The sequence below is a fragment of the Monodelphis domestica genome, chromosome 1 (assembly GCF_027887165.1).
Source record: "Monodelphis domestica isolate mMonDom1 chromosome 1, mMonDom1.pri, whole genome shotgun sequence".
NCBI classification, from domain to species: domain Eukaryota; kingdom Metazoa; phylum Chordata; class Mammalia; order Didelphimorphia; family Didelphidae; genus Monodelphis; species Monodelphis domestica.
The window spans coordinates 12,152,069-12,176,094 of record NC_077227.1 but is presented as its reverse complement, the minus strand read 5'-3'; the positions used below and the strand labels follow the sequence as shown (position 1 = coordinate 12,176,094).

The 24,026-nt window shown below is 45.4% G+C and overlaps 1 protein-coding gene across 1 annotated transcript in view; it reads right to left on the bottom strand.

Annotated features, from left to right (window-relative positions):
- The window catches only part of LOC100022761 (putative neutral ceramidase C), a 69,338-nt gene extending 54,170 nt beyond the window's left edge, over window positions 1–15,168 (bottom strand). Inside the window, 2 exon segments of the mRNA XM_056795570.1 lie at window positions 1,552–1,646; window positions 14,843–15,168. The gene's annotated coding sequence lies outside the window, so the exon portion shown is untranslated.
- Window positions 15,169–24,026: the final 8,858 nt, after the last annotated feature.

Sequence of the window (24,026 nt, the reverse complement as noted above, 5' to 3'; positions counted from 1 at the left end):
TTGATCCTGCCAGGTAAGAATCAGTTCAAGGAAATGGGGGTTTTCAGCTAGATAAGACTCAGCAACAGGAGAATGGTCTTTAAGTAATGGAAGGATCTCCGGTTTCCCCAAGGCTTTCAGAAGCCCCAGGAGCAATGATGTCCAAGCCACATATAAAAAAGAAGGGCACTTTAAAAAAAGGGACAGGTGGCCCTGGGGAATCCCAGAAGCCCAGAGTGGGCTCTGAAGGGTCTCCTCAAGTGGGTAGGCTATGGGCTAGAGTCCAGGGTCCCCCCTGCTCTTTTCCCACCCACCACCCACTCTCTGGCTCCTGGTACCCTGCAACATCAATCAACAGAGGGTTCCCAAAGAAGCAGGTGAGGACGCAACGGCTTGGGGATGGGACCTTGACCTCCTGATTAGATATAGCCAGGGTCTGTCAGGGTGCTGCCACTTTCTTTTCTAAAGTAAACATCACAAGACTCTCACACTCACCTTAGCTGCCCCCGCAACTCACATGCATGGATTTGAAAATCTCAGAGTTTCCCCTGGTTTCTACCTGAGGAAGAAATCCGAACTAGAGAGCTCCATGGTCCTAACTCCTATCCAGAAGCTCAGCTCTAGCCAAGCCATCCCTTCCTTGATTAGGGAGAGCCTTTCCCAGAAAATCCATCTGGCTGAATTTCCCTGAGGCTGTGTGATATGGTGGGGAGACAGCTGGGCTTGGAGTCAGAAAGACCTGAGCTTAAATTCCACCTCAGATACTAACTGCTGGATCCTGGGCAAGCTCTGTAAGCTCTATGGGCCTCAGTTTCCTTTTCTGTAAAATGAGGCAGGTGGACTCAGTGATTTCTAAGGTTCCCTCTTCGCTCTAAATCCTTGACGTTGCCCCAGTTTCAGAAGTCCCAGCAGGAATGCGGAAGGCACTGCAAGTGACCACAAGTGACAGATCATAGGCTCCCTGAAGGAAGAGTGGGACGGTTCCTTAGAGGTCATTTCATAAATGAGGAAACTGAACTGCAAAGAGGCAAAATGACTTACTGGAGACCAAACATGCAGTCCACAGCAGAGACAGAACCTGGGTCCTTTGCCTCTAAATCCAGCATTTGCTCTGCTGTTTCTTGCAGCAATCATACCTGACCACAGTCCTGATTTCTCAAGGCAGTTAGATGATACAAAGAGATAGCAGGACAAAGTGATCCCCAGAAAGAAAAAGTATTTGGACATAGATGGTTTCCTCATAACAGAATTCATTGTGAAACACTTTGCAGCCCTTGTTACCTACAGCCCTGTGAGGTAGGTACTAATCAGGACTGAGTCCATTTAAGAGATCAGAAAACTGAGGTTGAGTGGCACATCCCAGGTCACAAAGATAATGTGCCAGAATCAAGATTTGAACTCAGACCCCTCCTAAGTGCCAGGCTCTCCAACCCTTCCTCATTCTACTCTAGTCAAGCAGAGCAGTCATCCTTACCTGAGAGCTCTGTCCCCAAAGCGTTTGAGAATCCCACAAAAGCGTTGGCTCCTAGAAGGTTTTCCCCTTGCCCATTCCACACCTCTCCGCTGGCCTACCTCTGGAAAAGCTGGTCTTCTGCACAGAGTCCAGGTTTTGGAGAGCAATGAGATCACTTGGCAGCAGGGTTGGACTATTCCTCACTGGCCCAAGTCTGTGAGAAACAGGAGATAAGGAAGACCCGATAACAAGTGGAACTCTGCCTTCTCGAAGGAGGAGGACTGCAGGTGAACCCTGGGGGCCAGAGGAAACCATGTCCCACTCTTTGCCAGGAGGCTCCAGTTTTACCGGCTAAAATCCCCAAAGAGAAAAGCTCTTCAAATGGGTCCCTCCACCCAGAATGCACTCTGGATGTGGCTAGACAAGGTTTCTTGTGCTGGCATTAGAAATAGCCATTTCCTTTGACTCTCTCAAGATTTGATTTTTGAAATGATGTAGCTGGAAAACCAGTTTCAAAATCAGGTAGCCGGACATCCACATTTGGAGGACCCACAGCATATATCCTCCCTCCCCCAGGGTAGATCGGGACCCTCTGCACCTTGGCAGGTGACAATTTGAGAACTGGCACGGCTAAACGAATCAGCCAAAAGCTAGCATTTATATAGTGCTTTGAGTTTTGCCAAGCTCGAGAGAGGGGGTGAGAGACACAGACAAACAGAGAGACAGAGACAGAGACAGTGAAACACAGAGAGAAAATCCTCACAACAGATGAGGAAATCAGGCTGAGAGAGGTTAAGGAAAGTTTCTGAGGCAGGATCTGAACTCAGGTCTTTCCATTTCAAGTCAAGTATTCTATCTGCTACAGCATCTAGTCACAAAAGTGGGTGGGAATCGGGCTGAATTTGGCTAGACTGGTTCTTGGGTACAAATACAGTCTGTCCCTGTACTCAAAGCCTTCCCTGTTTGATGAGTCCTGGCAATGAGTGAATGCTGTTGGCCCAGCCTTCAAGATCCCAAGATCATGTCCATAAGTCTCAAGAAAAGCCATCAGGGAGAAGCTTCTGTCAGGTTCAATCATAAAAGCTTTCAAGTGTACCCTTTACAACCCAGTCTAGAGAAGGAGCAGTGAATTCAAAGACAGAAGTCCAGAGTTCAAATCTTGCTCCTACCTCTTACTTCTTTGGGCAGATCACTCTGTGTGGATCTCAGTTGTCTCATCTCTACCCACAGGGTAGCTCTCTCTCCACTGCTCCACAGGTCTGCTAGGAAAGAAAGGGACTCTCCATATTTGGTTGACAATGGAGAGTCACTGTCTTTCCTCATCAGGACCTGTGTGTAATCCTGCAATCAACTGAGGCCCGGTGCTTTGTCTTCTTTGTACCCTCCAGGAGAGACCTCTGGCCACTCTCAGGTCCTCCTTTCATTTCTTCCTAATATCATCACAACTCTGGCCTCCACCCTCCCAGAGGTCTCCAGACTGGTAGAGATTAAAGGTGGACATTGTACTATGTTGATCTGGCTAATTAACAAGAATAAGAATAAGGACAATAACGCCCTGTGGGTAGAATAACTAATATGGAAGGGGCGATTTGACGTTGATGAAGTCTTTCCCATACAAAGTTCCACTTCACAGAAGCTCCGAAGGTGAGGATGGGAAGGGATCTTGGCATCATCTGGTCTGACCCAAAGCTGGAAAGAACGCTCTCCACATCATGGCCAGTTGTATAGCCCGGCGCTTTATGGAGGGTTTCCAAAGAAGGGAATCCACAGTCAAGGGCAGGTCAATGGACTTCTGCCATCTTCCTTCTCCTTTGACCTTGCCTTGTACAGAGCCCAAGAGTTCCCAACTCACTCTCCACTAAGGGGGGCTGTTATGGAGGAGTGGGACGAAGAAGAATGGCATCCGTATATACTCATCTAAGGCCAACAGTATGGTGAAAAAGAGCCTTCTTCAGAGGGAACATTTGGAAACATCTTGCCCATAATTTATCTCTTGTCAAGCCTGCAGATAAGAATTTATTGCATCTGTCAAAAGCAAATCCCGTCTGCTTTTTTCTACAAGGTTACAAAGGTAAATGTTGGGATGGCAGAACAGGGCTGAGAGGAGGCTGTTTCTACCTTTGTCATCATTGCAGAGACAGCCAGTGGGTTCAGAGTAGCACTTCCCCTTGGGCTAGACCCAAAAATCCACACTGCAGCAGCATCCACAGGCACTGTAAGCCCACAGGATCATCAGAGCTAGATAGACCCTGAAGGGACCTCCAAGATCCTCACAGTCAATCCCCTCCTTCCACAGTGAAGAAAACTCAGGCTAAGAGAAACTAAGTCACTTGCCCCACGGTGAGAAGCAGAAGAGACAGGATTCAAACTCATTGTCTTGTTCCATCTCTTAACTCCTGGTGTTCTCTCTGGCTGAACTCCACATCTGAAACATTTTCTCGTCTCTGCTCCAATTACTAATCTCTCTGGCTTCCTTGAAGCCAGAAATCCCAACTAAAATCCCATTTTCTACTGCAAGCTTTCTCAACTCCTCTTAAATCCAATGCCTTCCCTCTGTTAATTATTTCCTATTTAAACTATAGTGATCAACTGTTAGACAAACCCAATCTAAGAGTCTGAAACAAGAAATCACTATTTGACAAAAATTGTTGGGAAATTTGGAAAGCAGTTTGGCAGAAATTAGGTATAGATCCATCTCATACCATATACCGAGATAAGATTAAATGGGCATATGATTTATACATAAAGGCTGACTGATATAAGCAAATTAGGGGAGCATGGAATATTTTACATGTTATATTTATGGATAAGAGAAGAAATAATTACCAAAGAAGCGATCAAGAATAATAAATGATGTAAAATGGAGAATCTTGACTATATTAAATTAAAAAGGGGTTGCACAAACAAAACCAATGTAGCCAAAATTAGAAGGAAGGCAGGAAGCTGGAGGGAAAATTTTTGCATCAAATTTCTCTGATAAAGGTCTCATTCCTCAAATATATAGAGAACAGTAAAATGTGTAAAAATACCAATTGTTCTTCAATTGATAAAGGATTAGAGGATATGACAGATCAATTTTCAGAAGAAATGGAAGTTATCTCTAGTCACACGAAAAAATGATTGAAAAATCTACTGATTATAGAAATGTAAATTAAAATAACTCTGAGCGACCACCTTGCACCTATCAAATTAGTTAACATGACAGAAAAGGAAAATGATAAATACTGGAGGGGATATGGAAAAATTGGGACACTAATGCACTGTTGGTGGAGTTGTGAACTGATCCATCCATTCTAGAGGGCAATTTGGAATTATGCCCAAAGGGCTATAAAAACTATGCATACCCTTTAATCCAAAAATACTGCTACCAGGTCTGTATCCCAAAGAGACCAAAGGAAAAAGAAAAGACCCATATGTACAAAAATATTTGTAGCAGCCCTTTTTTGTGGTAGCAAAGTGAAAATTAGGGAAATGCCCATCAATTGGGGAACAGTTGAACAAGTTGTGGTATATGATTATATAAGAATACTATTGTGCCATAAGAAATGATGCAGAAAAAAAAAAGAAATGATGTAGAATGCTTCCAGAAAAAAACCTGGGAAGACTTACACGAACTGATGCAAACTGAAATGAGCAGAACTGGAAGAACATTATACTGTACACAATAACAGCAATATTAGAAAGTGATCAACTGGGAATGATTTAGTTATTCTCAGCAAAATGTAGAGACTTCTAGACAGAATGGGTGGATGAGAATAATTTGTTCCAACAGTCATGAAGGCAGTGGAAGCAGGCACTATGGAGCACTTCAAGCCTGGTTAGATATTGAAGATGATGCCATGGTCTTCTGCTGCCTCCCAGGCCATCACCACTCATCCTGACTATTGTCCTACCTGGAAGAGAGAGTGAGGCTAATGACTTCAAGCAACTCTGCTGCGCTTCAGTCCAACTCATTCATAGGTCAAGACATCACTGCCCTTTACTCTTTTACTCAACATCGTGATGTCATTGGTCCTCTTCAAAAATAAGGGGGCTCAGTATATTGAGCCGGATCCAGAGACAGGAGATCCTGGATTCAAATATGGCCTCAGATACGGTTGGGCAACCCTAGGTAAGTCACTTACCCCCCATTGCCTAGACTTACTGCTCTTCTGTCTTGGAACCAATACACAGTATTGATTCCAAGATGGAAGGTGAAGGTTTAAAACAAATGAAAGATGAACAACAACAACAAAGTTTCATCCACTACATCCTGGATGGATGATTATCTACTCTGGTTAGTGTATTATTTCACAATGATTGAATCACAGACCCTTTGAGCGTTTGCTTATTCTTTATCTCAGAAGGGAGCTGAGGGATATATTATTGGACAAATGCTCTCAAGGCTTCAGGGGACTAGACTAAATTTGCTGGAGACAAGACCAGCTGCTTCCAAGCCAGCCCCACTAGCTGACAAACAGCCCAGGTCTTTGTCACTTGGCTGGGCAGAGACCAAAGTAAGCCTTTGCCCTTCCATGCCCAGTTGTTCTGGACTTTGAATATGTCATAAGAGATAAAGGTGATGCCTGAGCAAGATGAATTATATCGGTGTTTACAGAAGGGAGCTGATAATGGCTCTGATGTGGGTAGTCATGCTGGAGAAAAGTACAAGAACCTTCCCCAGTCATGAGACCACAGATTGAGATCTGGAGGAGCCACAAGAGGTCCCCTAGTTCAGTCCCTTTCGTTTTAGTTGAGGGAACAGAAAAGAAATGGACTTACTTGCCCCAGGTCACAGAGGGAGCAGGTAGTTGAGAATATTGCTCTATTTTTTGCCCAATTCAGTTCCAGATTGTTCTGTTATGAGATAATTAATGGAAAGGAAATGGAGACTCTTGTAATATTTATAGGGAAAGATGGGGGGGGGTTGAAAAAACAGGGGATATGGAAGTTTTGTAGCAGGGAATGGAGGAGTTGAAGAGAGAGGGGGAATATGGCTGCCGGTGAGGCAAAGGAGAGAGATGCCCCCTGCCAAGAGGCTATTTTTTAACAAAATGGGGTGTCCAAGAAATGAACCACTTATGATAGCCTGCAGGGATGTCTTCTCTATGGATTGATGCCAAAGATACCCCAGAGCAGGTAAACACTGACCTTCCTGAAGGACAAGCCTTTCCCCAGACTTTGGTCACCCAGCAGGGTTCCGATAAAAACCGTTTGTGATTGGATGACTGAATTGAGGTTCAGCTCCCTCTATGCCCCAGAAAAGATAGTCCACTTATCTGACTGAGATATTCAAATAAGATCAATTTAATAACCAGTTCAGACTGGAGAAGTATCAGGGAAGAGGGAAAAGGGAGATCCCGAAATATGGTTGGAGCCTCTCTCAGCATTGAAGCTGAGGCCAGGCCTCACAGGCTGGTGGAGGGTTTCTCTTATTCCTGTCTATGCTATATCTGTGCTAGTTTTCTTAATTTCAAAATCTTGGCAGTAGACAGCAAGCAACAAGAAAAGTTCTGGCTTTGAGAGCTGGTTGGGCCTGTTTCTTAGGACTGAAGAAAGTAGAGGCACCTCTGTCCAGACTGTGAGGAACAAGCTCCTCCCACTCCCCATGCCAGGACCCACTGCCACTCCCAGGTGCCCCTTCACCCACCAACTTGTAAGTCTTGGCAATTTCTTCTCTCTGTAATACTCCCACTGTTGCTTGTTCCAACACAGTGGCAGAAAGTTCAGAACTTGTTCTAGTTTCCTTTCCACACTCTAAACAGTTGAGACTTCTTGAAGTCATAGCAGGACAACCACAGAGACAAGGACCTTTCCACTATATCTCCCTACCTCCTTCAAGTCAACAAACACCTCTTAAACTCCTCCTATGTGCTACAGGGCAGGGGTGCAAAAGGAAAAATGAAGCCTGCTCTCAAGAAGCTTTATTACACGTAGAGTGGTAGCATTTACACTGAAAACTACACACAGCTGACATTCATATAGCACTTACTCTGTGCCAGGCGCTGTACTAAGGACTTTACAACTATTTTCTCTTTGGAGCCTCACAAGAAGCCTGGGGGTGGTGTTATAATTATTATTACTATTGTTACATATGAGGAAACTGAGGCAAACAGAAGTGTTTATGCGCCTTGCCCAAGGTCACACGGCTAAGTGTCAAAGATTAGTAAGTGAAGAAACCATTGGAAGACAAGAGAGAACCCCAGATCGCTGAGAGCCCAGGAAGAGCTTTAATGGGAACCAGCTAAGATTGCTGACAAGTAGAAGAGAACGGGCAGGGAGGGCATTCTGGGGGTGGAGAATAGGTTGTCCTAGAGCTGGAAGATGGAATATTGAGTTCAGAAAGGAACAAGTCAGCTCCTTAGATTGGAATGCAGAGAATTTCAGGGGGAGGGGGATGGAGTCAGTCAAGAAAGGCAGACTGGAACCATGGCGGGGAGGGCTATCAAATGCCAACTGGCAGGGAGCTTCCTTTTATCCTGAAGCAAGAAGGAGCCGGTGAACTCTTGGGCAGGAAGGCAAAGATGGTTGTGGTCGTATGTCATTTCTAACCCCTAAGGAACAGATCCCCAGGGTGGCTTTCTTGTTTTTCCATGATGGAATTAGGCTTCATCTGGGGCTATACCCCTCCTTGGCCATAGATGTGGGTTCAAATCTTGCTCTAGATACTGTGGATTTGGGGATGTCTCTCTCAACACCTCAGTTTGGACATTCGCAAAATCCAGGGGTTGATTGCTGGAATGGCCTGCGAGATCCTTTCTGGCACTCAATCTAGGTCCAATGGCCACATTATGGCCTCCTTTGAGCAGAAACAAGGAGAAGCTGCCCTATCTCACCTTTTAGGAAGCAACAGGCCAGCAGAGTGGGCTCCTTTCCCCACTCTCAAAGCACCATCAGAGACAGGAAACTCAAAAGCCCTGGCTGGGCCGTTGTGTCAGAGCCCAGCTGACTCTGACTTTGGGCTCCCCCAAGCTAAACCATAATCCCCACACCCACACAGAACTACTGAGATAAAAACAAATTGTGCTGTTTATTTTAAGCTGGTAATGGATTGAACCAAGCTCCAGGGGAAACTGATCCACTGCCAAGGCTGACATTCTTCTGAAATCTTCTCCCAATGCCTCAGCCTCACCACGAAAATATCTTGGAATTGAGCTTGGTGCAGCCAACAGAATACTGGTCTTAGAGTTTAGAGACGGTTGTTGTTGAGTTGTTTTAATCCTGCCCAACTCTTCATGACCCCATATTTGCTTGGCAAAGAGAATGGAGTGGTTTGCCATTTCCTTCTCCAGCTCATTTTATAGACGAAGAAACTGAGGCAAACAGGATTAAGTGATTTGCCCAGCATCTCACAGATAGTAAGTGTCTCAGGCTGTATTTGAACTCAGGAAGATAAGTCTTCCTGACTCTAGACCCAGCAATCTATCCACTGTGCCATCTAGGTGCCCCTTAAAGTTATAGGACCTGGGTTCAAATTCTGATGCTTTCAAGTCCTTTAATCTTGTAGGGCTTCCTTTCTTCCTCTATGTGTAGCTCATTTAAGTTCTAGGGATCCTTATCCCAACTTGCAGGTGACAATTGGGCCAAACTCCCAAGGCTACCAATGATTTTCTAATGCTCCTACGTTGGAAAGCATGCTTTCCTCAAGACAACCAGCTGAGAATTGATTGAGTCTGCCAACCTTAAATAGCTTTTAGAAAGGGGGTGTTTACTCAGGTGGTAGAGTAGTATAATTGGGATGCGACATCCTCCCCAAAAGTCTGTGACACACTCTCCCACAAGTGCATAGGGAGTCCTAGGGGAAGGGCTTTCAAGCTTAGAAAGCACGGGTAGAAAAGATGGCAACCCCTAGCCCCTGGTTGCTGGAAGACCCTTTCTTCCATTTTGGGCACAGAAAAAGCCCTCCTTGAGCGTGGTGAATTTCCACTCTGTCTTTGGTCAACAATGCCGACACTATCACTAGCTACTACTGTCTTGGAGAAGAGGAGAGAACAAAGCTAGTAAAGGAACACTCCCACACGGATGCTAGAAAAAGATGGGAGAGTCCAGAGAACTCTTTCAAACTTTCAAGGTCTTCTGGCCAAATACAGGGAGAACGAGGGAAGGAAGCCTAGCCATGGGCAAGCCGAGGCCTTGCCATCCCTTCCAGGTGACTCCTCATCCAGGATGTGCTGGTCAGTCTAACTCACTCACCTTTCTAAAGTTCCCCAACCAGTCCTTAATGTGTTTATACCAGTCTCAGACAATGGGATAAAATCCCCCAACCAACGGGAACATGTTGCCTATATGGCGACATTTCCCCTCATCATCATTCTTAGTCGAAAGCCTATGATTGAAATTCCTTGATTGGGCCTTTTACCATTTACGTTAAGTTGGATGGGCTGACTTGGATGGTAAAATGTTGCCCAACCTCACCCTTACTCAGAAAAGTAGGTTTGGGACTCAGGGTTCCTTCCAGTTTTAAATTAATGAACTAAAGATTCTACCAAGCTAGAAAAGCTATAGGTAGGAACCTGGTGAGGAACTCTGTCTATCATCTAAGACCCAGCCAAGGCACAAACAGATTGGTCTGCCCCCCACTTTGCCATAGGGTATTCAGTACTGAGGTTCTTTGGCTCACAGACCATTGAATGGGGCACAGATGATAGAAAACAAAATCCTGGGTTTTCAAAAGAAAAATAATTCTTTAAAAAAAATCAACAAGTGCCTACTATGGTCCAGGCACTGAGGATACAAAAAGAGTCAAGACAGCCCCTGCCCTCAAGGAGCTCACAGTCTAATGGGGAGACAGCGAATAAATTCAAAGTGAGCAAATGGGAGATAATTAACCAAGGAAAGGCATTGTAATTGAGAGGGGTTGGGGAAGGTTTCCTGTAGAAGGTAGGATTTTAATTGGAACTTAAAAGTGGTCAGGAAGAACAGGTATGTTCCTGACATGGGGGGAAAGTCAGAGAAATAACCAGGAGGTGATAATAGTGAGCATTTATATAGCACCTACTGTGTGCCAGGTACTATGCTAAATACTTCCCAAATAGTATACTCTAACCCTAAATTTTAAGATACTCAGTTTTGATTCTCATTTGAATATAAGATACTTGAGGTCAAGAATTGTGTTTTGCTTCCTTTTTTATCCCCAGCACTTGCCTGGCACATAGTAGGAGCTTAATAAATGTGTAATGATTGATTGATTATCGCATTTGATCCTCACAACAACCCTGAAAGGTAGATGCTATTATTATCCTCATTTTACAGGCAGGCAGAAATGACTTGCCCAGGGTCACAAAGCTAGTAAGTATCAGACTATTTTGAATTCTGGTCTTCTTGACTAGCTCTAATACCTGCTGTGCCACCTAGTCACTTTAATACCTTACAGCATTATCATTCTTCTGGAGAAGTGTATGAACACAGACTGGATACAGGTCACTGGTAAATATCCTGATTAACTGACTAATCCCAACATTAGCCTGAGAAATAAAAACATCCTTACTTGAGCAAAGAAAAAGAAAATGATGATTATATAATAGAGCAGCTTCCAAGTTCCTCAAAGGGAGTCCTAAAGAATAGGTAATGGGGAGGGAACAAAAGGCTTCCTTTCTTGCTTTTAAAAAGTCTTATTCAAGATCTTTGGGTAGGCAGAGATAAAGGAGAATGGAAAAGTTCAAAGGGATTTTCCTTCCCCAAAGAATGAGTCTGGCAACAAAATCAGAGATATCAGTAGCTAGAGAAGGTAAAACTCCCCAACCCCCTGGGCCTCTGCCACTGGAGCCAAAGGACTCTTCACAGACATTCATATGTCAGCTTGAGAACAGAGCCATAAACTCCTACTTCCTACAAAAGGAAAGGACCAGTCATTGTATTAAATATGCTTCTTGGCTCCTTCTAGATTCAGCTCCGCCCCTAGCTTAAAGGAGTAGCAGAGGGAAGCTTAACGATTATTTTATTCAGTGCTAATGACCTATAAGCTGCCTTATTGCTACACCTGCCTTCAGAAATGGAGCTTCCCTGGTGCCTTCTTCGCCCAAAAATCTACCCACTGGTTTCCCTTGGAAGAGAATAACAACACTGAGCATTGGAAGTGATCACCATTGATATGATATCACCATTGATATGACGGACTCTCTTTGGAGAGTAGCAACACTGAGTCTCTTCCCCATCTGGGTGAAGCTCCTTGCTGGGGTCTTTTGCCTCACTGAAGTTGGTCCTTATTAGGAAAATGTGTGGTGGCAAGTGGAAGACAATATGTGGGAATCAGCGGAAGCTGTGGGTGAAAGCCACCTCATGGTTGTACAACCATGGACAGTTCTCTTGTTTTCTCAGTCTTTAGTTCTAAATTCCCTATAAAATGGTAAGTATTAATATCTGTAGCACTTACCTGACTGGGTTGCTATGGGGAAAGGGTTCTGTTATATACATATATGTATGTATATGTGTATATATTTATATATATGTGCATGTATATGCATATACATGCATATATATACATGCATATGTGTATAAATATAAATGAGGTATTATAAAAAAGTAAGCATCTACTCAAATCTATAAAGAACTAAGTCAAATTTAAAAGAACATAAGCCATACCCCAACTGACAAATGATCAAAGGATAAGAGCAAGTAATTTTCAGATGAAGAAATCAAAGCCATCAATAGTCATATGAAAAAATGTTCTAAATCACTCTTGATTGGATAAATACAAATTAAAACGACTCTGATATACCACCTCACACCCAATTGATCAATATAGAAGTAAAGGAAAGTGGTGAAAGTGGAAGAGGGTATGGCGAAATTGGGGCACTGATGCATTGTTGGTGGACTTGTAAATTGATCCAACTATTCTGGAGGGCAATTTGGAACTATGCTCAAAGGGCTATAAAAACTGTGCATACCTTTGTTCCAGTAATACCACTATTTGGTCTTTATTCCAAAGAGATAATAAAAAGGGGGGGGGAAGGACCTACTTATGCAAAAATATTTATAGATGCTCTTTTTGTAGTGGCAGAGAATTGGAAATTGAAGGGAATGGCTAAACAAATGTTGGTACATGTTGGTGATAGAATACTATTGTGCTATTTGCAGGATGATTTCAGAAAAAGCTGGGAAGAACTGCAAAACCGATGCAGAGTGAAATAAGCAGAAGCAGGAGAACATTGGACACAATAGCAGCCATATTGGATCTCAGCCACTCTCTCAATGATGTGGGACAATCCTGAAAGACTTATGATGGGGAAGGCTCTCCACCTCCGGAGAAAGAACTGTTGGAATCTTCTTTCACATCAGTCTGTCTTTGGTTTTATTTGGGAGTTTTGGTTATGGGTGACTTTGCTCTTATAATAATGACCAACATGGAAGTATATTTTACATGAAAAAAAAACCATATTTTTAAAGTAAACACTGAAAACTAATTCATACTAAGGTATGAACAACAGATAGCCTACTTAACCCTGCCAAGGAAATTTTGTGTTTTAAAAGAAGTTGTCTTAATATTAATTCATCTCTAACTTGGTGCTATTGCTGGCAGTTAATGAAGCAGATTTGAGGGAGGGGAGTGTCCTCCAGTTGTCCCATTCGTCACACTAGCAGGGAATGTCTCCAGCTAAAGAGACAAGCGATAGCCAAATTGGGAAGCAGCAGATGGAGCTCAAGGCAACTCAGAAGGCAGGGCCACTGACCTTGGGACAAATCAGCTAGCCATTTGAACCAGGCAGCCCAAGGAGACTGCAGTACCTGGAAAAGCCCTCCAACTGGTTCACTCTGGCAAATAGTCCCCCCAAGGTCTGGGTGCTCCTCCCCACAGTTGGGGAAGTTCCTAACTCTCTCTAGAACTCCACTGTGTCCGCTGCAGAGCAGGGGTATGTGTCCAATCATCAGAGGGGAATACTGAGAGGTCAACAAAGCCCTGGTGGCATCAACTGATTGAGTGAAATCCTCTTATGAGAACTCAAAATTCCAAAGGTTATTTCAAGCCAGAGAACATCCCAGAGCCTGAAGTCTGCCAGTTCCAAGTGAAATGTCCCTTTTCAGATGATTCCTCTCACTAAGGCATAGGATGGATTCAAAGAAGTTTACTTATAAATCCAGAGGATCTGAGGACTTATTCCTAATTCCAGAAAAACAGATTTGAACCATTTGGCACTAACAATTAATAAGCCTTAGTAATTGTAATACTGCATCAGATTGGGGGAGAAAGGGGGGGGGAGATGGGAGTTTGGCTCAAACATTCAAAAACCAAAGGTTAAAAATGGTTTTATGTAATTGAGGAAAAATATAAAATATTATTTAAAATAATTATAATTGCTAGTATTTACATATATATATATATAGTATATATATACTAAGGTTTGCCAAGCACTTTATATACGTGTGTATATAATATATACACATATATTATACATACATGTGTCTCTCCATATATATGTGTATTATAAAAACACACATATAAAATGTCACTGGATGTTCTCCCCAACACTGTACAGAGGCAACTGCTAGAAATGAGGCAGCTGAGATCCAAAGAATAGAGATTTTCTGGCTGGGATCACACAGCTAGGAAGTGCAGGGGCAGGATTTGAACTCAAGTCTTTCTGACTCCAGTCCATTTCTCTATAGAGAATACAGTGTGGGTGGTGAGTATATGTATTTCATCCCTTTGCTGCACTTATGGAAGAGTCCAGTTAGGACTGGCACTAGATGGGCAGACCTGAATGGATGGATGGATGGATGGATGGATGGATGGATGGATGGATGGATGGATGGGTGGGTGGGTGGGTGGATGAATAAGGCTAGATCTGCCTCATTGGAAGGAGCAGTGACAATGCATGACATCAAGGATCCACTGACTTCTTTGAGTCTGGACCCAACAGGAGATCTGTCATTTCATGGGAGCAGGGGAGTCCTGGTGTGAAAACTCCCTCCACCAATGCAGATCTGCAATTTGCCTGCAACTTCTGCTGCCCCAGAGTGGCCCGGGGCACTGGGGGGGGTTAATGGACCTGTCCAGGACAAGGCAGGCAGTGCGGGGGAGGAGGAGGACCCGAAGCCTGAAGCCCAGAGCCTTGTCACCTCCGTGAAGATTAGCCCACTCTGGCTATGCATCCCCAAGGCGGAAGAGTTCGCCAGCTAAAAGCCAGTTGTCCCAGGATGCTGCTGCTGCTGCCGCCGCCGCTGCTGCAACGACATTCAGACGACCTCCCCAAACTGTGCTGGCCCTCGGGCAGAGCTCAAGCCAAGATGCAGATGTGCCGGGAAAGGGTGGGGGGAGCGGGGAGGGGGAGGACAGCTCCCAAGCCCCCATCCCTAATTGGGCCCACACGGGCGGCTGCTGCTGCTGCTGCTGCTGCCAGTGCTCAGTGGCGGGGGAGCTTGTTTGCAAACAGGAACAAGCCAGCTTTCTGGGGAGAGAAGCAAAAGGCAGCAGGCACAGAGAAGGCTACATACCGGGCGGGCGGCGGCGGCGGCGGCGCCGGCGGGCTGCTGCAGCTGCTTCGAGGCCGCCTCGCAGCCCCTCTGGGAGCCCTGGGACAGGGCAGGGCAGGGCAGGGAGGCTTTTGGTTCCACTGCCAGGCAGCAGCGGCAGCGCCTGCTCCACTCTCCGAGAAGGGAGGGAGTGCTGCAGGTTAACTGGTTGGAGGCTGGAGACACCAACCAGGGAAGGGAGGAAGAATCGGCCACTTCTTAACTACTTGAGCGCTGCCTCCCAGACTGGACCAGCCGGTCAATCGGTCCCTGCCTCCTCCTCCGCCCTCTTGGCGCTGCCACACGGAAAACTGATTTCAATCTGAAAGGGATTTCTGAGGTCAGAGGATCCGAGATCCACAGCTGCCGAGGGATTCAACACTGGGGGAAACTACGGGGCCGAAACCGCAAGAGAGTAGCGAAAGGTCCCAGAAGTAGAAAGCAGAGGTCGAATTGGAACTCAGATCCCTGCTCAAAATCCAATGCCCTTTGGACTACACCACTTTGGAGTAGGCTGGATGAGTGTGGTACAGAGGGGAGACAGACAGACAGACAGACAGACAGACAGACAGACAGACAGAGACAAAGAGACAGAGAGGGAAAGAGAGACAGAGACACACACAGAGAGACAGAGACACACACAGAGAGACAGAGACACAGAGACAAAGAGAGGGCTAGGGAGCTCCAGAAGCAAAGTAAGAGAGACAGAGATAATAAAGCTTTTATTTACATCCTGTTGGGAAGACACAACATGGACACAGATATGTTAACATAGTTTGAAAAAGGAGAGAGCACTGACAAAGAAGGGAAGTGGGGGAAGAGGGTGTAAATAAAGGAAGGAAGTGACCTCAGAATTGAGTCTTGAAAGAGGACAGTAAGGATCAGGAGGAGAGACAAGGAGAGGAGCACCTTCTGTCTCCTTTGGCTGCAAAGTCTCCTCTGAGTCCTCCTCAAGGACTCCTCTTAGAATTCCCAGCCTTCTCGGGGTCACTTCCTACATTAGGAACCTCCTGGTTCTCCTGGTTGAGAGCTCTCTCCGTTTCTATTGGATTGATTTATATTTGTAGATGTTGTTGTTGTTGTTGTAAATCCACAGATGCCACAATTGCAGTTATCAGGGTCATGGAACAGTTAGGAATCCTCCTAACTCTAGTCTGGGTGGAACACACGTGAATGCACTTGAAGAATGCTGTTCATTGTTTCAGTCAAGTCTGACACTTTGTGACCCCATTTTGAGGCTTTCTTGGCAAAGATATAAAAGTGGTTTGCCATTTCCCTCTCCAGCTCATTTTACAGATGAGGAAACTGAGACCATCAAGGTTGAGTGACTTACCCAGGGTCATACAGGTAGTAAGGGCCTGAGGTCAGATTTGAACTCAGGAAGAGGAGTCTTCTTGATCCAAACCCACTGTTCTCTCCACTATGTCCCTCGCTGCCCTTGCATGAAGGATAGTGGTGAGAAATGCTGTTGGAATGGCTGGTTAAAGCCCGACTGTAGAAGACTTCAAGTACAAGTTTTCTGTAGAGAGAGCTGTATTTTTTGTTTGAATGTTGGAGGGGGGGGGCAGATTGAAAAGAGCAGGCAGCTCTTTCTAAGGATCATCTGGCATAGTGGATAGAGATATGGACTTGAAACCAGTAAGACGTGAGTTCAAATCCTACCTTGGACACTTATTGGCTGTGTGGTTCTAGCCAAGTCACTAAAATCTCTTTAAGACTATAAGTTATTGGGGCAGCTGGGTGGCTCAATGGATTGAGAGTCAGACCTAGAGACAGGAGGCCCTGGGTTCAAATCTGATCTCAGACACTTCCCAGCTGTGTGACCCTGGGCAAGTCACTTGACTTAGCCTAGCCCTTACAGCTCTTCTGCCTTGGAGCCAATACACAGTATTGATTCTAAGGCAGAAGGTAAGGGTTTAAAAAAAGACTGTAAGCTATAGAGAAGGTACCTACTTGTAGCAGTGAAGTGAATATCCTCCCCCTGCCCCCCCCCCACGAGCTCTCTGTACAAACTGAAATGGAAAAGAGAAGAGAGATGAAGGAGATGAAGGGATGCTCAAGTCACACGGATGGGGTGGGGTGGGGGAGGTGGAGAAGGAGCCCCTGAAGATGAGAGGGAGAGCCAAGGGGAGCCGAGTCCTTTACAACCACGAGGAGTGTGTCGTTTGGGGAGATGTCAGACCTGAGGCGTTGCCATCCCTGCCGGTGCCTCAGCATATGAGAAGGGACGTCAGGCCGCTGGGAGATGATGAGGGGAACATCTGGAGAACATACAGGAGCCCCGAATGCCATCATAGACTTGGGATTGAGAGATTGTCCAAATAAGGATCTGCGGGGGTGATGGGAAGCCACGGTCTCGCGGTGGGGTGAGGGTGGGTCCTGCCACCTGGTGGGACCTTGGCGTGATCCCAATTAGCCAGTCAGAGGGAAGGAAGATGGGTCACATCCCCCGCTCAGCACGATAACCAAGCATGAGGTTTGTCTCCAAGACAACCACACCTACCCTTCATCCATTATCTCCCAACACTGCCTCCCTCCTCCCTCCACGATTGCAAACTCCTGACTTTCCATGTCTCCTCCTGAACCAGGTGTTACCTTCTCAGGTAGAGACAGTTTTCAGGTGCCCCTTCCCAAAGTCCCTGCCCCTGAGCTGCTAGAAGTGTCTGAGGTGAGATTTGAACGCAGGACCTCCCGTCTCTGAGCCTGGCTCTCAATGCACTGAGCCAGCCGGCTGTCCCAGGCTCCTCGGTTTCTAACAAGGACACAACTGAAAGGTTCAGCTTGTGCACAAGAACAAGAGATGAAGTTACTCTGTCATCCACTTAGCAGCACCACAGACAGGAAGATGAATGGATCTGTGAGGAGTTGAAAGCAGGAACAAGGTTTGCTTTGTGGTCTCCTGCCTCTGTATCTACCCACAGAGAAACAGGAATCCTGTAGAAAAATCGTGATGTTCATGGACTGTTCTGAACAGCTCTTTGCTTGTTGCGGTCTCTGTCTTTCAATTTTAAAAATACCTAAAAGAGGGGGCAGCTGGGTAGCTCAGTGAATGGATAGCCAGGCCTAGAGATGGAAGATGCTGGGTTCAAATCTGGCCTCAGATGCTTTTCAGCTGGGTGACCCTGGGCAAGTCACTTAACCCCCATTGCCTAGCCCTTACCTCTCTTCTGCCTTGGAAGAAGTACCTAGCATGGATTCCAAGACGGAAGGTCAGGGTTTATAAAAAATACCTAAAAGAAATTCATCTGCTTGGCAACTCTGTTGATCAAATTAATTGAATAATGAATTACTAATAACTATTATTCTCCTAACTCTTGGGGCATACACAAGAATTAAAAATATAATTAGGTATATTCAAATATATTGCTTTCACTAATATTATTAATAATAATCTTTAGTTAGAACCAAGACATTATTTACAATATGCATTAACATTAAGAAAATTTGAAAATGTACAGTACTGTTTGTTTCATCTCTTCTCATCTTTTAAAAATGACTGAGGGCAGCTGGCTAGCTCAGTGGATTGAGAGCCAGGCCCAGAGCTGGGAGGTCCTGGGTTCAAATCTGGCCTCAGACACTTCCCAGCTGTGTGACCCTGGGCAAGTCACTTGACCCCCTTTGCCTAGCCCTTACTGTTCTTCTGCCTTGGAACCAATACACAGTATTGATTCTAAGACAGAAGGTAAGGGGTTAAAAAAATAAATAAAAATTCCTTCTTTGTTTCCTTATGTATGTTCTCTATTAGGGAATAATTTCTAACATACATACATGAATGCATTTTCACATATTATTCATATTATATGATAAAAATATCTCGGATATTTCTGCTCAAATTAAATGGGTGGAATAAAACTTAAAGGGTGAGGTTGTAGAATGCCGGGGACACAGGAAAGAGAAAGGAGTCAGTTGTTGTCCTTCTTTCTTGAAGAAAATCAAAACTCATCACTGGGCTGTCTTTTGGCTTGAGCATGAGTTGGGTCTAAGTGAGGCATCATTGCACAGTCATCAGCCTACGTATCTCTTCCAGAGTCATCAAAGTCCAAGACAACTGGAGATGGCCCTGGATGCAGTGGATGACCTTCGCATCGTTGATGTCTGCCCAAGCTTGAAGGGCTCCATAGAGGCTGTTTCTGCCACCTTCGTAGCCCTTGGAATGAATTGTTCTCATCCTCCTCATCTGCCAGGGGAAGTCTGGGCCAGACACCCCCCCCCAACTCACGGATAGGTGTGAGGTCTTCAACCTGGTTTCACCTACTGCCGAGAGAGTTTACCAGTGGTACGTGCCATAGCTCCTTGGAGCCACAGGCAGGACTTGGACACCAGACGAGGAAAGGAGCCCTGGAAAGGGCAACCAGACGTGCCAGTCTTCCCCAAACACTCCATACACCCCGGAGAAGTGGGAGGGCCATGAAGGATGGAATGACCCACCCTGGAAAGGGCGTCCAAGACTGCAGCATCTTCTGGATGGGGCCAGGCTTCTGTGAATGTAAGAACATGGACGACGTTTGAGAGGAAGCAGTCAGGGATGCAGGATGCTTCAAAGATGCAGCCATGGGTCATGGCTGCATAGATGCACATGCGTCAGGGATGCTCATGGCAGACTATGGAAAGTCTGCAGGATTGGCTGTCAGTGAACAAGGGTTCCAGTCTCGGCTCTGCCATGTATAGGGTCACCTGTGTGACTTTGAATACATTTCTTCAACCCTCTGAGCCTCAGTTGTACCAGGAAGGACTTGGCCTAGAAGGTCTTCTATGAGTGTTAAATCCCCCCGGCATTTACTGACCCTGGGCTGCTGCCCTTATTACCAAGCTTGGATGGGAAATAAGCAGATTAATTAGAGTATCATTATGCAGACATAAACTATTGGTGCTATCACGTGATCTGGAGACATGCTGTTCGGCTGCAGACCCTGGAAACTCCTGCCAAGCCCCAGAGGCAGCTGTCTGGAAGCTGGACGGGAGAGCAGAGAGCCTGGAAGCCAAAGAGTCCCATTTGAAAGAAGCTTGTGGTAATGGTCCAGGCAAGTGACGATGAGAGCGGAGAGTCAAGGACGGGTGCCAGAAACGTCACTGAGATTCATTTCACTCCCCAGTGAGCAAATTTCCGTGCTTCGTTTTCTTTTTAGCCTGGAATTGGCCTTTATCGGGGATCTCCCCTTCCCCAGGGGCAAGCCTGAATTTAGATTCCGCCTCCATCCCCTGGGCATGTCCCTTGATCTCAGCAGACCTCCCTTTCCTGGCGGGCTGGATCATCTCTGGATTGCTTTCCAGCTCTAAAGCTCCACGCCTGGAAGCAGCATCAGTGCCTGACACACCAGCACTCTTCTGCTAAGCTGCTTGAGTGCCGCTCGGGTTTCCTAAGGGGCTGACAGGCCACAGGCGGGCTCCTCTCGAGCACCACTCCAGGCAGGAGCATCCCAAACCCTGGCTGAGTCATTTAGTAAACCTGAGCTGGCTCTGACTTTGGGTTCCATCGAGCCAGACCAGAATCCTCACCGTATAGATAATGAAGTACCCAGATGAAAACCAATCCTGTACTTATTTGAATGAGGGGAAAGCCGGAGATGGATAGAACTGAGCATTTTATAACCATTAAGTCCCAGGGGAGAAGGCAACTGTTGCCGGTACAACTTCCATTCTTTCCTCTATTGCCTTGACTTGACGTGGAAAAGATCTTGAGCTCGAGTATTGAGCAGTGGGAAGAATACTAGATTGGCAGCCAAAAGACCTGGGTTCCAATCTTGACTCTGTCAGCTAGAAGACTTTAGACTTTCACTGAAACTCCATTTTCTTACCTACAAACAGGTAAGCTTGTACTAAATGCACTTCAAGGACTCTGCCGGATCTAAATCAGGGATCCTGAGGTAAAAAGTTGAGCTACCACAATCCAGGTCATGAGTCATGGAGAAGTGATGGAAACATTCATCGAGGGCCCAAGTATTCGGGACACCTTCCCTGTGATGACCAGGAAGGTCTCTGCCAGGGCTAAAACTATGATTCAGTGACATACTAAAAAAAGAGACATACAAGATGGCATCCACGAAATGTGGGCTTGGCAAGAGGTGGACTGGTCCTATGGAAAGAGTAAGAGGATAAGGAATGGACAGTCGCCCATGGGCTGCATGGGCTAGACAGAACTCCAGAACACTAGTGTCCTGGATTTGAGACAAAAGTTTCAGAGGTAGGGTCCTGTGGATTGAGAGTCAGACTCAGGCTGGGGAGGTCCTGGGTTGAAATCTGATCTCAGATCTTTCCTAGCTGTGTGACCCTGGGCAAGTCACTTAACCCCCATTGCTTAGCCCTTGCCACTCTTCTGGAACCAACACATAGTGTTGATTAGAAGGCAAGAGATAAGGGTTGGCTTTTTTTAAAGAGTTTCAAAGGCTGGAGAAGTCATCACTCTCTTGTCTTTTCTCCAGCACTGAACACCAGATCCCCACTGAATGGATAGATGTTTGGTCAATGTTTCTGAAGGGAAAGAAGAGCCCATGGTTTAAACATTCAAGTGGGGATTGTGGGAAGGATATAACATAGCTGGACAGGACCCAGGATGAGGGAGAAGGAGCTGGCACATGAGCCTTGATGTTCCCGTGTCAGTGGATGGCACACAGAAAATGGCTGCAGTGGGTGGCGTACTGAAGCTCGCCGTGCCAGAGCCCGCTGCTAAATTCTCAGTGTAAGCATTTGCACCTCAGAAATTGGCAAAGCCAATAAACCAGGGCTTGCTTTATTGTTTTGTTGGTACTCTGGCCTTAAGAAACTGAAAACTAGTAATAATAGATTCATGTTTCTGGAGATGCTCACCATTAAGCAGGTGCCAACACTCCTTGGCTGCAGAGCTCTTTCCACAATGGGCCCTATATTCCAGGTGTGTCTGCTGACAGACAGGGAAATGCCTCATTACTGGCAGAACTTCACTTTTAGATTGGCCTTAAAGGTTTGGAGAGTGATGATTGGCCGGAGGACGCATGGCTGACGTCATGAACAATCACTGAGAATTGGTGATCTGTCTTTGAGGCAACCTGAACTTCCCACCCAATCAGCCCACTGGAAGTCACATACGTGGTTTACATTATGGTTATATGTAACAGTGCTTCCAAAGGGAATATACATTGGAGGAGTCAAACAGATCAGGCTTGGTCTGTTCTTTACACAAAATGGTCTCCTAAAAAGACTTGGTAGTTGCGTGACCCTGAACAAGTCACTTAGCCTCCACTGTCTAGTCCTTATCATTCTTCTGCCTTGGCACCAATAGAATCAATTAGAGTGATTCTAAGATGGAAGGCAAGGTGTTGGAAAAGAAAAGACCTGGTGAATGACTTTTCAGTGGCATCTACATGATGGGTGTCAATGGATGGTTGTAGAGTTTCACCCTGTGTATATTCTCAGCCACCACTGAGTGGTCAGAAGAGGAAATAAAGTCTCAGGGAAGCTCCATCAAGGAATCCGAAAGGGACCAACATGGTGGTGCTGCCCTTCCCTCTTCTTGCCCTGGGATTTGGTTGCCCAAAATTTCTGGAATGGGGGGGGGTATTTCTTTGATTTCTGTTGGGTTTCCGATCTCTCTACAGCTTGTTCCTTCTGCTTCTCAGCCTGGAACACATGTAATAGCAGAAAATCCCAAAAGATTAGATAGGAATGGTTACTCTCAAGGTTCTCGACTCAGACACATGTTAAATTCTGGATGTATATTCTGCTTTTATCCAAACTCCCCGCTTCGGATGGGCATCTCCCCAAATCAGGATTGCACTGATGGCTTGGGTATACACCAAGTAATCAAAGAATCCTATCCCGTGCTGGCACGTTGTCCAGCGATTTAATTCTACCAACAGAAATCCACAGTGATGTGGCAGTGGACATGGAGAGTTGGGCTGCAGTATTCACTCACACAAGGTACTGCACAATAAGAGGCTGCCCCGAACAGTGTGGGTGGGCCCTCCATGGGGTATCTGTGGAAGGACATAGAAAGAAGCAAAGGATGAAATGTTTCCAAAGAGAAAAAATCAGTCTTGAAGTCAGGAAAACCCTCAAACTGGTAGAGCTCTACAAAAATGCAACAGGCTGCCTTGACAAGTAGCGACATGCTGTCAAGAGAATTCTAGTTCAGGGTGTGTCTGTTGTTGTTTTAATGTTGTGTGGAGGAAAATAGAGCAAGAGGAAGCTCAAGGAAGGGCAAGAACCATTGGATGGAGCTGGTGGGATGGGACGATGATCCAATGAGATGGTGTATATAAAGTAGCTGAAAAATCTCAAAGTAATCTACCAACATCAGTTTATCTATATCAGTTGATGATAATGCCATAAATAATGATGTAAAAAGGCTGACCTTGGGTTTATGCTTTCTCTGAAAGCAGAATAAACTTTGAACAAGAAGGATCATCAGTACCCAGCTGCCCTTCATTAGTTCTCATGAGGAGGTCCAGCTGAGCTACCTCACTGAGTACCAATAGAAGGGGTGGATGGGATTCTATTGTGGCATCCTTATCTGCTGCCTGTTGGTCCTGATCTTTGAAAGATCTTGGAGAACAAGAGAGGTATGGTCAGCCTGAAAAAAGATAAGGCTTGTCTGATGATTTGATGAGGGTAAAGAATGCAGATTCTCCAAGGGCTGGGTCAGGAAGTCTGATATCTGTCCCCTACAAAATTCTAGAGTGGCTTATTAAGGTGACCACTTGAGGGCAAGCAGTGATCCAAAAGGGCCAGAATGACTTCATCAAGAAGTTAGCCAATCCCCACTTGATAAATTGTCAAAGGATATGAATAGGCCGTTTTTGGAAAAAGAAATCCAAGATATGTATAGCCATGCTCTAAATATTCTAAATCACAAGTGATTTAGAGAAATGAACATTAGAACAACTTAGAGATACCATCTCACGCATATCAGATTGCCTAAAACATCGTGTGTGAGAGGCGATGTGGAAAAATCGGGACACTAATACACTTTTGGTGGAACTGTGAACTGATCCAATCATTTTAGAGGGCAATCTGGAATTATGCCCAGTTATAAAACTTGACTCAGTAATACTTCTATTAGGTTTATTTCCTAATGTGATCAAGGAAAAAAAGAAACTACATATAAAATGTTCCTAGAAGTTCTATTTAGCATGGCAAAGAACTGAAAATTGAGGGATGCCTATCAACTGGGAATAGCTAAATAAATAATGGT